The sequence below is a fragment of the Opisthorchis viverrini genome (assembly GCF_000715545.1).
Source record: "Opisthorchis viverrini unplaced genomic scaffold opera_v5_450, whole genome shotgun sequence".
In the NCBI taxonomy this organism is placed as follows: Eukaryota; Metazoa; Platyhelminthes; class Trematoda; order Opisthorchiida; family Opisthorchiidae; genus Opisthorchis; species Opisthorchis viverrini.
In genome coordinates this window covers 153,845-167,859 of record NW_008752110.1, presented here as the reverse complement: position 1 = coordinate 167,859, position 14,015 = coordinate 153,845, and positions in this window count along the sequence as shown.

The window sequence follows — 14,015 nt, the reverse complement described above, 5'->3', positions numbered from 1 at the left end:
GAACCGGCAAACATTCTCCGTGCCTCCCAGAGTCAGTACTACAGTTATGTGCCTACGGGGTCTTAAAGCTGGGGGATCATCAGGTATTTCCGCGACTCATTTGCCACCAAACGTATTCAGACACTTAATCTCCGTCCACGCCCACGTGTACAAGTAATGCGCTCGATGACTGCTTTAAATAAAGCCGTTAAAAAACCAGAGGGAGATAGCAAAGTAGATTATATAAAAGATACGCTTTTGGCACATACCTTCATGCGCCGGAGGAGGCCGCACCAGACGGAGCCTTTCGAGCGACAGTTAGCCTTGAGAGCTGGAACGGACTCACAATAGCTGCTGCATATCCCACGCCGAGGAGCAAAACTATGCCACAGAGTATTAGAGTAGCGGCTAAGCAGTGTTGAACTTCAGGAGACGTGTCAAGATTTGGCCGCCACCATATAAGTTTGGTGCCCAGTGGGATATCCAGCCATCACAGTGACGTCCTGCACAAAGTGAGGCTTGCGACAGACTAATCATGATAAAACACGTCTATCAGGTACCCACTTCAGTAGCAATAGTTCTTGTGGGAATTCCACTGGATTCTGTTTGATGAGTTCGCTTTGTCACCTATGCAGACACCAAGTGGTTTGGAAAAATAGGTATCCAGAGAATGTTTACCAAATTCAAACTCATCCAGTCACATATCATCATCCACCCAAAGTTAAATCCTATATCACCCATAGCCTTACAAATGTTGACTTAAACAGTGTTTAATCACGTGCACTCACATCTGCGCGGCCAGGCGCACCTCGATGCGTGCCCTTGATCCATACACCATGTGAAGCTATAATAGTTTATTCATGTTGACCGGTGTTATTGTTATCCGCGCAGCCGTGTAGACTACCTTTTTTAATGTTTGCTTGTGCGAGCACATGTAGCCATCAAACCGTCGTGTACTCCCGCTCTGCGGATTTCCTCTGATAAATTTTCTAAGCTCCCACCCCCTTAATAGGACAACCGCCAAATATCAAAAAGGGTTCAAATAAGGCAATTATTCGAATAAGCTATTGTTAGCCAAGGGAAGGTGTTTTTGGTGCTCATCGCAGGTAGATGGCAGGCACTCGAATAGGTTCCTTTGTGTCAGAGAATACTATCGAGGAAATTTAAAAGTAGTCCATTTTCTAGCGTCAAATTTCCGCCAATTACCTCAATGAAAGTGTAGGTTAATATAAAAATACGTAATCGCCTTGAAGTGTTTGTTTATGGTTGCTTATTCACCCAAAAATCGTAAAGCTTAGTACCATTGGCCGCGGTTTGTCTGCGTCCACCGCATTACCGAACTCTATAACACGCTTGCGTTAGCTCTGGGAGGTGCTGAATAGCATCCCATCATTGTTCATAAAATTAAGCTATCTAAGGGTATCTATGGTTGTGTCGACCTTCGCAGCTCAAATTTCTATCAAGCTATTACGCCTAGCTACTTTGGGCGTTACTGGCAACTTGCTTTAACCCACTCAGCTGAGTCGTTCCGACTACGGCATCAGCTGCACTGACGGTCATGACTTTCGACAAATCTATGAGTTTCAAAGTACTCTCTACGATAGCTTGCTCCATAAGAGCGCTGATTACTGCAACGGCGTGAGGAGCTTATGCGATCCTTATTGGTTGGCACATGAATCATGGGGTAATCACGGTGGTGAAGCCTATTGCTGGCCATCGGTTGTCAAATATGCGTCCAAAATGAGGGCGCAGTGGCTACTGCAAAGAAAAGCCAAAACAAGTGGTGGAGTCAGTGAAAGTTACTAGCCCCTTGCTGAGGATATATCAGCTGCATTTTACTTGGGTAGATGCCTTCTATTGACTGCCAAAGAGGAAAATCAAATGTCTGAAAACACCTAATTTTGCAGGATAGTTATCTTAAGCAATCTGTGCGCTGAACAATGCGGTTCATGAAGAAGGTTGAACACTTTTATCCGAAAGAATGTGGCTGCATATGAATTCCGTTCAAAGGAGACGCGACCAGCAAACTTATTATCTGTAGCCTTAGACGTCCTAATACTGCGGAATACTTCACTAAATTTGTGTGCCCCAGTCTTATTTCCAGCAGCATCATCAGCTTCAATTTGAAAGGCAAAATACCGTACCCAATAGATAGCCGTCGCGTGCACTTAAATATTTAGCGCATGACCAGCAGCACAAACCAAACACACTACAGGATTTTCGTTGAACAGAACTCAAGAATATCATCTTTTGTCTCCCAGTGTTGGCCATAAGAAATCCAGCTTGGTAAACTGCCTCACATCTGGCCGAAACCAGTAACTTTACTAACAGAAGTTTGGCTTTGAAGTAGTGTGTCACTTACCTGTGGTCCTTCAAGGAGATGAGATACGGACAATGTATTCCTTGATCTTTCGTTCAGGTAAAGAAGCGCCGATTCCTGAACACACCAAAAATTCTCCGAGACTTAAGTCCGGAAGAGGCAAAATGTATACAAATTTGAACAACTGATGGTATTTATTCAAAAGCCCGCTAACAGTCTCAGCTTCGCAAAAATTTGCCTGAGTTTACTGAAGGTCTACTTTGAGCTGCCGCGATTCGACTTGGTAGGTCTGTTGGAACAATGAAAAATTCCTTACGGAACTCGGTCGCTCCAGGTATATTTCCTTTATTAGATTAGGAAATACATGCGAAATCGTGTGGAATCGGCATGAGTCAAACATCTTTGACCTTTGCAGGAAAATTCCTGAATTTGCGGCAGGCTTCATCCTAGACAAAGCGAAAGAATTTGTCACGGCTAGTAAGCTTGGTGGGATTTTATGATCCTCGGCATGTGATTCATTGGGTGCACCGCAATGCTTTAGCGACACACTGACTCCTTGTTTATGCCATGGGGGAAATCTGTTGGGTAGTGAGCAAAACAGAAAAGGAGCACAAAAATGGTCAGCACTTTAGAGCATCTCCTTAATCTCGGCGGATTGAGAGTCTTTTGGGGGTACATGGAACACGCTCGCTCTCGTTATGGTGTAGAAATGGTGGACTACGGGCAAGCCATGAGATTGGGTATGGCAGTCTTGGTACCTCCTTCTTGGAATAGTACCTCGGTTCGTGGACAGCCCGGCATGTGAACACCTAGGCTAAGTCATTTGGAGGCCCAGGGTGGTTGGGGATAGCATGAAAATCGTGACACAAAACAAGCATAGATCAACGATAATATTGGGTCACTCGAAGGTGCTGCCATTTAAACGGGGCAATAAGAAAACCGCATCTAGATGGGAGGATCAGAAAAGGAAAATGCTGAAAATTTCTAGTGGAGGACACTAGGGTATACGTTAAACTGCGGTCCCGTTTATCAGGTAGCTTTAAGTGGCTATAGTTTTTAACTATTACAGTGAAGCAACGCTGCCCGAATTCCAAAACGACATCTCACGTTTTGATGAAGATAGCAAGGACTAGCTGGCATATCGACTGAGTACTTGGATGGATGTCTGATATTTCGCACCACGTGGTAAGAACAGGTGACTAATCCCGGAAATCGGGCGAGTCTACAGGAATTGGTAATTCGAAGGAAGCACGGAGAAGAGACCGGATAAAAACTTGAAGCACGTAGGCGTTTCACATCTGTCGACGACGATATGACATCAGAATGGTGCAGTCGTGACCTGAAAAAGAGTGTAGAGGTTTGACAAATTGAACTTCCTCTATAGCGTCATACCATGAGCCTTTATAGAGTGTCCGTTTAGATACACGTAAGACAGCATTTTTCTGCGTTATCATTGATGTTTTTGATTCATAGGGAAATTGTCCCGGAAAAAGCTACGGCCATAACTAGCTTGAGTTGGCAGAACAAACGTGAGATGAAAGGGGCTGTCTTTTTGGTCTTCTGTTTTATACGCTGCAGCAACTTTTGACTGCCACCACAAGTTCACATACCACTACCGCCAATCATTACTAGCGCATCGGAATCTATTACTCGGAAGCTACGAATTTTTCAATACTAGCACTTCGTAGTGAATAATGTCTGTGCAAAATGAATTATTATGCAAATTATCCGCATAGATGACTTGTTTAAGTGAGCGAGTTTTCGGGATCATCAATCACCAACGGCTGCGAATACCCTGCCTAATGTCATAATTTAGAGAATTTGCGGAAAAAACTGATCATTTACAACAGATAGAACTTGCAGATAATTTTGTAGCTAAAACAATTCACCAAGCCGTCCAAAAACTACGTGAATCTTGCGTATGTGGATGTGCCACTCTTGTAAACAGTGTTCGCCCCATAATTGAAATTACGACTTAAAATAGTAAAAGCCACATTAAATACTGGCGAATCAATCGTGCAAGTTTATTGTTAAAGGGTAGAGTTAAGCATTAAAGCGAGCGAAATGTCAGGAGGAACGTGACGTTGGTCATAGTGGACAGCCAAACGAACGTAGCTGACACACACGACTAACGTGCGGCGAGGCGTCCCCGATGCCTAATCAACTAGCCACATGAAACCTGCGTAGGACACCGTTAGCAGCAGGCCGAAGCACGCCCATCCATCTCTGTCGAGAGAAAGGTTAAATTACATGACATGAAAAGTTGAATTGTATTAACCGCTTTATTGGGCACATATGTCCTGCTGGAAAGCTATTGGCCCACTTCGTGTGGAGTGTCTATTGGGCTACTGATGTCCTGAAGTGAAATGGAGATATAAATAAGATTGTCGGAATATCACTATAGGGCATGCGGCTGGCAAACCTGGATCTACACCTACCCCACTAAGTAAGCAATTCAGCGAGGAATATACCGCAAAGGAACGTTCACACAACGCCACCTTCAACAACTGATTCGCATTGCGTGATTTCTTGTAGCTCGGTGCCTGCTAACCGTAAGCCTTGGGAAATACTAGTCTTACGTGGAATTCATGAGATCAATCTGAAGCTGGCGAGCCTTGTATGAGTCAGACGTCTCTTTCCCCTAAATGGCGCTCTGCGGCGCTGGTCCAAGCAGTAAGACAATAACCCACAGCTGTCAACGAGCTCCTTTTATGGGCCAAAAATTGGGGACGTACACGGATTTTGGGACACACTGTGCTGAGATTCTGTGGTTTGGTCCATGTCAACATCGCAAAACGCATTCTTTGCGGACCGGTTTACAAGAACAGCTTTGCGTTTTCTGGACGGGATAAGTCTGCAGAAGATCCTTTCAGAGCGGGCAAGGTTCACCATCTTAACAGCCGGAGTCATATGGTACGCGATTTTTCGCGTATCAGCGGTCACTGGTACTTATCGGCAGGTCACAGAGCACACTAAAGCACAAGTCTGTGTCCCTGGACCACCATCTGGGTTGAGGTGCAGTGTCCTTGACCACCGATGGAAGGCTGTCAGTTGCAGATATTGAGCCTAGACGACGCAAGAATCGTCCCTGAAAAACCGTTTGCTTAATGATGGCCGTGGCCCCTCTAACTTTCATCCCCTGGGGCTTACTCCTCACTCGGCTCAGTTGTACACGCAGGCCGTCAAAAGCTGCCAGCAAGGTTTTGTGAGCAAGTGTCGGGTGTACAAATTTTTCCGGTGATTTGTTATCCATCGGTCCATCGGTCACAGTGATACGACGTATGCATTTCAAATTCCAGCGTGTTCCACCTGGCATCCCAGGGCATCTTTTGTACTACGTGCTTCAGTGTGCATGATTAATGCACCCGAGTTGTAAGGCTGTCGTTTGCATCCTTCAGAAGACTGTTTGTCACCAAAGTGAACCATCCCGGATTGTGCGTGTACAGCGCGTTTTCGGATTATGTATAACCAATGGCCGTAGGATAACAGGTAAACCGTGCGTATGTACGGCGCAACATTTGCAGCTCTTGCGGGAACCTGTGTTCGTATTTTGGTAAAAAAAATGCCCTACGGCGTCGTACAGGCGGGCCATGAGATGGGGTTTATGCCGGCTGTCCGCAGTGTGTCTGTCACTCAAAAACATGGCTATTATATGATATATGTGTGATTCCCAATAGCTTTTCCGATAGAAATTAGCAAGACATGACGTCGCAGTCAAATACTACTCTCGCTGCCCGCATCTGTGCCACCAGCTTGTCCATGACAGAAGTCTCCATTTGATAAAGCTCCCTCGATTCCCCTGAATATGCTGAACGGTTTACGCGTTGAGCAGATTTGTTCGCCTTCTACGAAGGCGTAAATAATCGGACGCCCGGCACCGATGCCATCCGTAATCAGGAAATCCTACTGGTTAAAAAACACCCAAAACGCCTTATCGCATTCGCTCTGTCGACCTTCACTACACCTGGAAAGCGTTGGAACAACACTAACTGCTGTCACCTGGAGAAGCATATGCGCCTAAGGTCACCTTCCTCTGACTGATATGCAAGCGCGCTTCCCGTATCCCGAAGGTATGCCAAGACCGAACGCATATCATCTGCCACAATAAGGCCTGACTATCTGGCATCTACTCAACAGAGTTGGTCGGCGCCTAAGGCGGTAGTTGTATATATCCCAGGGGTAAGGATCTTACCGAATTTACCGGCCACAAACTGCCGAAATTCATATGACGACGTTGCGTGCCTCAAACAGGTCAACCCTTCTCCGGTTGGCCATTTGTTATGGAAAGCTGATTGTACAAAAACTTAAAACCTTGATTGTGTTCAAGATAATAGGAGCTGACAGTCAGGCGTTTTCTTTGCCTACGCCGACAAAACCGCACTAGACAACTGGTGCTTCATCTTGTGCTTTTTATTAGCAAATACGCCATGCTTACCAGCTTCTTTGGATTAACAAACTTTCCGCTGGTCTTAGAGGTCGCCTGCTGCATTCGTAGTACACCCGCTTGTAACGCAAAAGAGCGCTGGTTCCTCGACTACCAGATGAATGCACAAATGCCTCATAGTTGTCCTTCATGTGTTGTTTTAAGGCCTTCCCAAATGCCGTAAAGGATGGAAAGGAAACAGCCGCAAATTTCCCAACAAACGCTTGTGAAGCTACTTTTAAAGCCATAGCACAGCAAGTTCAGAGTCAAATGTGCCCCAAAAATTTCAAAAGGATACCATTCAAAACAAATCACAGAAAGCGACGGGAAATGAGGATGATTTTTGAACTGATCACATGCAAAGAAATGCCACATTTTGACGTAAGTCTTTGTTTCACTCGTAATGGGTTCCAGAAAATGCGCTGTACCTCCAAGGTTCCTAGTGGTTGCAAAGTGAAATTGAAATTTCGAAGGCTACGACGTGTCTCTGATGTACTAAATCAAACAGACAGTTAAGCGTAGAGTACCAGTTCGCGCTTTTGAAACTTACCAAAGCCGTTCGGGATCCCAGCGATTCTGGGAAATTGTTCCACCACGTGATTTATTGGTTGGACGATCAAATTTGTGTTGCTGCGAGAGTTTGAATTTGGATAAGGGTGCTCTTTGATTCGAGAAAATATGCAACAAAATGCGACAATTGGGCGCAAGAAGTTTTATTTCACTCATAAAGGCTTGAGAACTGAGAGCATTTCGCGGCCAATGGGCCCAAGGCCTAATATCACAACAAGTTCGAATTTGATTGCGCGCCAAAAAAGTGAAATTAGTTTATATATACCGCGAAAAAGTGCACGTCGATCAGATAGATTTCCGCCTTGAACACATGCTTAACAAAGTGTCACACCGCTGCGCAAAACTTTTATTCCATTCGTTTGTAGAAAATTCTGTGGTTGTAAGGGTCCTCTACCACCACCACATTTGAATCCAACCTACAGGTGAGACCCCATTAACTACTTTTCTTTTACAGACGCGGGACCGCAGTAGGTGATCGGAACTGGGTAACATACCGAAGCGCGTCCGTGAGCTGTTTGCCTCAGCGTCTTTGCCACATTCAATCTTGTCAGGGTGTAACCGCAAACGGCTTCTAAACGACTTGGTCTTCACGGCGGAGGACATTCGTCAACTGTTGCACATGTTTGCACGTGGTTTTTTGTCGCCGCTTGACAAACGCCACCCTCCCTTTGCTTAGAAGGAAGCGATTGTCACGCCAATCTACAAAACTGGTAACCGACTTTCACCTACTGGCTACATGCCTGTAAGCCTCAGGAGCGTGGCGTGCAAGTTGGTGGAACGCACTATGAAGCGAGCCACCGTAGATAACTTTACTTTCAACATGGATTTCTCCCAAGCTGTTCCGGCGTGACGAACACGCTCGTGTTTATGGACTGCTTAATGCAAGCCAAAGACGAGGAACTTATATCGGGTGCCATATTTCTCAACTTTTCAAAAGCATTTGATCGAGTCCCACACGTCTTGCTGCTCCACAAGCTCGAGTCTTACGGAATTAAATGAAAAATCCTACGCTGGATCAAGGCATTTCTATCAGACTGATCATTCCGAGTGAAGGTACGCTTGACTTACTCTTATCTGGCGCGGGTCTTCATTGGAGTCCCTTAAAGCTCCGTTTTGGGTCTACTGCTGTTTTTGGTATATGTAAACGACCTAGACTTTTTGCAAGTCCATGTCTACATTTTGCGGACGAATTGGAATAATGGAGTCCAAATGTCAGTGCCCTCCAAATGGACGTATTTGCTGCAAAGCAGTGGTCGTTGGAAGTCACCTTCCTCTGCATGACGAAAAGTGCACCCGTGCTATCTGGAGGAGACTCAGCAGACGCCTTTGTCGTAGATGATGAGAAAGGACCAAATGATATCACGTGTATGGATGCCACGAAGGATTTAGTTATCGGGTCGTCTTTAGACTTCTCCTTCTCGGTACGAAAGGCATTCGCTATTTTACCGATGATTCGGCGCACCTTTTCCCGTTATACCTAGACGGACAGCAAAATACTCTATGAAACCTGCGTCAGGTCGCTCACTAAATATGCAGACCAGGTTGTCTACTCAGGACGCACGAAGAACGTAACCCTCATCGAGACTGTCCGGCGACCTGCTACTAAAATTGTTGCTAGGCCTTAAATCTGTGGACTACGAAACGCGTCTCGCAGTGCCCAACCTCTTCCCTTAAGTATCGTTGCCTCCGAAACGACGATGTTTGAACAAGCTTTGGTTAAAGGAATTTTCCCCGTTGACCCAGCGAACACGGCGAGGAAATGGAAGGAAGTTTTCCAGACTTAGAGCGCACACACTCATTAGGCAAATTTTCTTCTCATTTTAGGTAGTAACTGCGTGAAATAACCTTACTCCGGCGGTTGTGCCTCTGCATGAATAAGGATATAACAACCTGGTCCAAACAGTGGGTCACCTGTCAACACAGTGAAGTAACCCAGCATAAGAAGTCACCCTCGGTTCGTTTTCAGCTCCTAAGGCTCGGTTCAATCAGGCTCACTCTGACACTGTTGGTCCACCTTCCTCGTCAAACGGTTTCACTCATACTCTTACCATGTTCGAGCGCTCCACCCGTTGGCCGGTAGCTGTACCCATTCCAGATGCTTCAGCTGGGAAGGTGACCTTTTCGTTTTTGCAGCATTGGGTGAATAAATTTGGCTACCTTCTTCCGTTACTACCGATCGCCGTTCACAATTTCACTGTTATCTCTCCCGCGAGTTTTCATCAAACTTCGACTACCACGTATCACCCCAACGGTCTGGTTGTGCGTTAATCTCGCTACCTCAAGGCTTCATTGATTGCATGAATGCACCCATCTTCATGGTCCCCTTCCTTACCCCTCATTTTGCTTGCGCTTTGCTCCACTATTAAGGAAGATATCCACAGTTTACCAGCCGAACTAGTATACGGTGCAAATTTAAGCTGATCCAGTGAAGTGGTTCCCCCTTCTAGCTCACAGCCCGAACCACCGGTCGCATTCGTCACCCGTGTGAAACAGCATATGTCCGAAATTTGTGCGACACCGGCAAGACGATCAACGCGAAAAAACATCTCAACCGATCACTCTTCTACCCCATTTGTATCTGTCCGACATGACGCGACGAGGAACCCCCTTCAACCTTTTTATGATGAACCATTCGAGGTCATCAAACGTAACTCCCAACTCTTCGTCTTAGAGAGAAGCGAAAAGCGTGATACCGTCTTTATTGATCGTCTGAAGCCTGCCTTCATGGAAGCACCTAAGAATACATTCAGCAATCCTGCAACCCCCCTGGCATCCGCACATGCACCTAGCACCTAGCACCCATTACCGCCAGTCTCACTCTTTCCACCAGTCGTTCCAGATGACGAGTCCTTTTCCCTCAACACATAGCTGATTACGAAACTTTAAGTGAGCAAATTTTTGATTTATTACCTTCATTCTTCGAGCGTTTTCCCCTTTCACGGTCAACGTTCTAGTGGGGTGGTGGTGTATTTGTGCCTTTATTTTTCATCCATTATAACATCACGTAGTTGTCAATTGCATAGCCGTTTTTTGGTTGGATACGAAAAAGTACAAAAACGCTCACTTGTACAATTTCATGCAACACAAGCATGGTCACGGACTCACGGATTGATACACAGGATAGTGGCTTTCGCCAAAGTTTCCGGGGTCGGTTTTGTTCTTGTCGATCAGTGGCTGTCGTTCACCTTAAATGTACAAGTAAAAAAGGGTGTAGCACTGCTCTTTATGTTCTCAGCGCGGGGCAGTAGGCTTGATAGCGTGGAGATTCGTATAAATAAATGTCCAATAGTGTTTTAAACTGGGTTCTAGAAGGAGCGTGGGCAACCGTCGGAGGAAGGTCATTCCACGCGGCTACTACCCGAAATGAGAATATTTTCGTCGCATGAATGTGTGCGCTCTGAACCTGAAAATCTTCTTACTATGCCCCCGCAGTGTGTTTGCTGAGTCAACGGTGAAAAACATGTTTGCCAAGCTTTGTTCGTACAGGGCATCAGTAAGAATTTTTCTGGTCCTTCCTCACCATGCATAACAAAGGCATTCGCTGAGTCTACTCCACATGACATATGGACCCACTTTTCGTCAGTCAGTGGAAGGTGCCAATCCAACAACCACTGCTTTGTAGCGTCCACATCCATTTGGAGGGCACTGGCATTGGAACTCCAGGATTTCAAGTCGACCGCAAAAAGTAGACATGGACTCGCAAGAACGTCTGAGAGGTCGTTGACGTAGATCGGAAACAGTACTGGTCCCAGGACGGGCCTTGGGGAACTCTGATGGAGACTTTCGCTGGAGAAGGGTAGCTCGAGCATATTCCCACTCGGAATGATCTGCCTGATAGGAAAGCCTTGATCCAGGGAAGAAGTTTCCTGCGAATCCGGTAAGACTCGAGTTTGTAGAGCAGCGAGACGTGTGGGACCTTATCAAATGCTTTTGAGAAGTCGAAAAATATGGCATCCGATATGAGTCCTTCGTCCTTGGCTTGGGTTAGGCTGTCCATAAACACGAGCATGTTTGTCACGCAACAGCGGTTTGGGAGAAATCCGTGTTGGGCTGGAGATATCAGGTTGCTAGACGTAAGGTGGCCTAGGATAGCCTGCTTCAGAATGCGTTCCATCACCTTGCACGGCATGCTAGTGAAGCTTATAGGCCTGTAGCTGCCAGGCGATCGTGGGTCACCAGTTTTGTAGATTGGCGTGACAAACGCTTCCTTCCAAGCAGAGGGAAGGCGGCCTTCGTTAAGCGACTGAAGAAACACCAGGTGTAAACTATTTACCTGTGAGGACGACGTTTCCTTCAGGATCCTTAGATGGACTTCGTTGGGCCCCAACCGCAGAATGGGTTGATCTTGTGCAAAAGTTACCGAATGTCCTCCACCGTGAAGACCAAGTCGGCTAGAGGCTTTTTGTATTTCCGCCTTGACGAGGATGTGAACTCGCAAGAACGTCTGAGAGGTCGTTGACGTAGATCGGAAACAGTACTGGTCCCAGGACGGGCCTTGGGGAACTCTGATGGAGACTTTCGCTGGGGAAGGGTAGCTCGAGCATATTCCCACTCGGAATGATCTGCCTGATAGGAAAGCCTTGATCCAGGGAAGAAGTTTCCTGCGAATCCGGTAAGACTCGAGTTTGTAGAGCAGCGAGACGTGTGGGACCTTATCAAATGCTTTTGAGAAGTCGAAAAATATGGCATCCGATATGAGTCCTTCGTCCTTGGCTTGGGTTAGGCTGTCCATAAACACGAGCATGTTTGTCACGCAACAGCGGTTTGGGAGAAATCCGTGTTGGGCTGGAGATATCAGGTTGCTAGACGTAAGGTGGCCTAGGATAGCCTGCTTCAGAATGCGTTCCATCACCTTGCACGGCATGCTAGTGAAGCTTATAGGCCTGTAGCTGCCAGGCGATCGTCGGTCACCAGTTTTGTAGATTGGCGTGACAAACGCTTCCTTCCAAGCAGAGGGAAGGCGGCCTTCGTTAAGCGACTGAAGAAACACCAGGTGTAAACTATTTACCTGTGAGGACGACGTTTCCTTCAGGATCCTTAGATGGACTTCGTTGGGCCCCAACCGCAGAATGGGTTGATCTTGTGCAAAAGTTACCGAATGTCCTCCACCGTGAAGACCAAGTCGGCTAGAGGCTTTTTGTATTTCCGCCTTGACAAGAGAGGATGTGACGAGAACGCTAAGGCTGAGTATAAACACCCATTGTGCTCTCTCTAAATCTCAGATACCACTGCTGGGTCACTCGTCGGCTCTCCGTTTCTGTCCCTCAAGGAGAACGCGGATGGCTTGTTTCTGCGGCGATGTCTCATGTATTTGAACAAGACGTTCCTGTTTTTTCGAGCGAGGTCCAAGATGGTGGCTTGTGTTCGTATGTTCCATCGGCGGATTTCTGATTTACAGCGGTTCCACATTTTACGAAGTGTCAGCTCATCTGGACCGTTTTCCAGAAGTCGCCGAATTCTTTTGGTAGCCTGAGGACGAACATCGTGTCAGACTCGTGAACTTTCTGGACAATGGTCCTATATATTTATTCCACTGGGGCTGGTCCCAGTGTGAATTGTTCAAGAAAGGTGTACATTTCTGAGGAGTCTGCAAGGCAGAATTCTCGAAACCGCGTTTGAGGTTCGGGATTTCTGACCCGATAGCAGATGAAATCAAAGGTCAGCACACAGTGGTCGCTATGTCCAAGTGGTTGCCTGATCAATGAAGTGTCTTTCGTTGGTGATGACCACATCCAGGAGGGATGGTAGATGGCCTACGCGGTATCTCGCGGGTGCAACGACGTTGAATCCAAGCACTCTGTTGAACGACTTCAATCAGCGCCGCTTTAAAAAGTCCGCTTGATTCGACGCGCTGGAGCTGCATCCAGGAGGCCTTTGGAGCGCTGAAGTCATATAACAGCAGGTGAGTGAAGTGGTAGTTTGAGGAGTGTTGCTCAAGGGATCTTATGAGGAATTGGTTATCTTCAGGGGGGACTCGAGAGGCTACGGTAGACCACACCGAGAGGGAAAGAATCGGACCTGCACAGCGGGATTCGGACCCACAGTGCATCGCAAAACGGTGCAGGATTGGTGTCAGAGAGGAGTATCGGGATTGGTAGGGTCTCATGTGAGTACCGACCAACATCACCAGCATGGGGAAAAGCACTGGACTGGAGTTTAGCCCTTGTTAGAGATCATCAGCAGTGCACATTCACTGGCCGTCCCGAGGTTTGAAATCCGCACACCTGGCATGCGGGGCTGGCGTGTTACCAATATTCCACAAGAGCACACGTGCTCCGACTCTCCCTTCTGAATTCGCTCACGCTTACAGTGGTCATTCGTGAGCCTCATGTGCTAACTCTGGTATTAAAAAAATTATGACTATCTTCGGAATCTATTACTTGTGGGAACTGTTCAGAAGAAAACCCCTGGACAACCATGATTGGACCATTGTTTATTCGTTGGCCTGGGCCAACGACGAACTATTTTAATGATTGTATGCCTATCATATGACATTATGTGTGCCTCTCCCTCCCTCTCTTCCCCTATTACAGGTACCACGGACGAGGCACCACGGGCCCTGGACAGGGAAGGGTATCCCGCTTGTACACCCCCCTAACTGACCTTGACCCAACCTTGTACACCCTCTTCTTCTTCCGGTTTCGGTTCGGGTTAATACACGTGCGTTGTTGCTACACTCCGGTCTTCTTCCCTGTACCACCCGACCTGTGCGCATGTGTGCTG